General features: G+C 35.9%; 1 long non-coding RNA gene across 1 annotated transcript in view; it reads left to right on the top strand.

Annotated features, from left to right (window-relative positions):
- The first annotated feature begins 997 nt into the window (after nucleotides 1-997).
- LOC128247352 (uncharacterized) overlaps nucleotides 998-2,363 on the top strand; it is a 33,912-nt gene continuing 32,546 nt past the window's right edge. The window contains exon 1 of the long non-coding RNA XR_008263747.2: nucleotides 998-1,129. This is a non-coding gene — a long non-coding RNA (uncharacterized LOC128247352). The remainder of the gene's footprint in view (nucleotides 1,130-2,363) is intronic.

The raw sequence follows: 2,363 nt of genomic DNA, 5'->3' as shown, positions 1-2,363 counted from the left end.
TATATATATATATATATATATATGATATGTTTGTATGTGTTTGCGGACGTGTGTATGCGTGTACGTGTTCGAACGTCCAATCTTAAAGGCCAGCTAAGGACAATCGCATATATAACCAACCATGAAGAACAAATCAGCAGTACAAAGAAATAAAATGCCGATCCCTTTAAAACGGCAACCACTTTAAATAAATACCAGAATTACCATCCCACTACATCTACACATTCAAAGCAGTCTGCCAACGGCACATCCGCAACGAAACACACTGATAAGCTAAGTGACTACTACTAAATTCCGGCTACGATAGACAAGATGTCCTTGAAGCCGAGGGTTTTAAACTTACAGAGACAATATTTACATATCGACCGAGGAAACAAAACTAGATCACATAATGCAGGGAAATGGTTGCATAATCAAATACCTGCACACCTGGAGAGCTACGTTGTGTCGAAGCAGTTGTAGTGGTAGAAAATAAATGTTCAACTGTACCCCTTCTTGTTGACTTCAATTTTCAATTATATATACATATATGTGTGTGTGTGTGTGTGTGTGTGTGTGTGTGTGTGTGTGTGTGTGTGAGAGAGAGAGAGAGAGAGAGAGAGAGAGAGAGACAAAGAGTGAAAGAGGAGGAGAGAGGACACAGGGGAGAATGATAGCTATTAATAGAAATTACGAAAATAAGTACCATAGAAAAAATATTGGGTACGATAGATACTGCGAAAAATATTCAAGGCGACGCTCTAGCATGGCCGTAGTCTGATGACTTAAACAAAAAAAAATACTCAAGAGAATGTGCGCTTGGTGCTGATATGAGTGTAACATTGTGAGATATTAGTTTAAGCGAAACATTAAAAACACAATTTTGTACTTGTTTGTAAATTATTAATAATGTTTGTATTTCTTTACTAGTTGATTATTTTTATGCGGAGCAGCAAAGTTCCTATGTGCATGCAAGTTTTTAGTCCATTAATGCGTGCTGCAACCGTTTTATTGTAGGAAGGAAACATGGAAATGATGTTATGTTAATGATGGTATCATTAGCGTCGAATTTGAAAATTTTAACAGTGAACTCCAGGATTATGTCAATGATCAGGAAGTGGCCTTTATTTGTTATTAGGATACGCTATCTGTAAGTTAATTTCTAAGTTGTGTTCAGTTATTAATAAAGTTTCCGTGATTAATATTTTAAATGATGTTTGGAAATATTACAGAATGTGATTGAGATATCGGTTAACGATTTTTTTCTATTTAATCTTCTTTTGTTTGTCTAATGTAATATGTTCTGATGGTTTTTTGGGGGATAAAATGCGTAGCGATAAAGCTAACAAAATATAAAGGGCAAACAGGGGAAATAAGAGAAGCCTTGATTAAAAGAATAAACTTAAACACAGTCTTTTAATACAATACATACACACATAAAAATATTTATACAATATATCGCCATACGTGTGTGCGTATGTGTGAGGGTGTGTGTGTGTGTTTTTGTTTATTTGTGTGTGTCTATTCTATCTGTATATTATATATATATATATATATATATATATATATATATATATATATATATATATATTGGTTTCAAATTTTGGCACAAAGCCACCAAATTCGGGGGTCGGGTAAGTCGATTACATCGACTCCAGTGCTCATCCGGTACTTACTTTATCGACCCTGAAAGGGTGAAATGCGAAGTCGACCTCGGTGGAATTTGAACTCCGAGCGTAAAGACGGACGAAATGCCGCTGAGCATTTTGCCGGCGTGCTAATGATTGTGCCAGCTCACCTTACACACACACACATACACACACACACGGGCGTGTATGATTGTGTATAGAAAAATATATTACTGAAAGAAATTCTGTCTTATTTACACGTTTTATGAACAATCTTATAATAACATAATATAGGATAATAATATATAATGAACTGATAGAATATTAAATGTCCATTCTGATTGAACTAGTACTTTCATGCATGTATTATGTATGTATGTATGTATGTATGTATGTATTAGTGTGTTTGTGTCTCTGTCTGTCCCCCTACCCACCACTTGATTACTGAATACTGGTATTACAGATCCTCTCCATGTTTAACAGTTGGAAGAAAGCAGTCTGGGTCAAATGCTTCTTTTGGCTGTCTCAACATGTATACTAGGCCGATGATCGGAAATAAGGTAAAGGATGACTCGTCCGAGAAAATAACAATCTTCTATTATTCTGGGGACCAATTCTGTAGGTTTTTACTCCACTCTGAACGCTATGCAACGTTTGTTTTTGAAAGTAGTGGTTTTCTGATTGCAGCCCTCCCGTGAAATCCAGCTTTGTGCAGCTTCCAGTGAACAGTTTTTGTGGAAACTGGGTTCTCGAGGT

Source organism: Octopus bimaculoides, chromosome 3, assembly GCF_046866305.1.
Source record: "Octopus bimaculoides isolate indiv1 chromosome 3, ASM4686630v1, whole genome shotgun sequence".
Taxonomy (NCBI): domain Eukaryota; kingdom Metazoa; phylum Mollusca; class Cephalopoda; order Octopoda; family Octopodidae; genus Octopus; species Octopus bimaculoides.
This window is presented reverse-complemented; position numbering and strand designations above follow the sequence as displayed.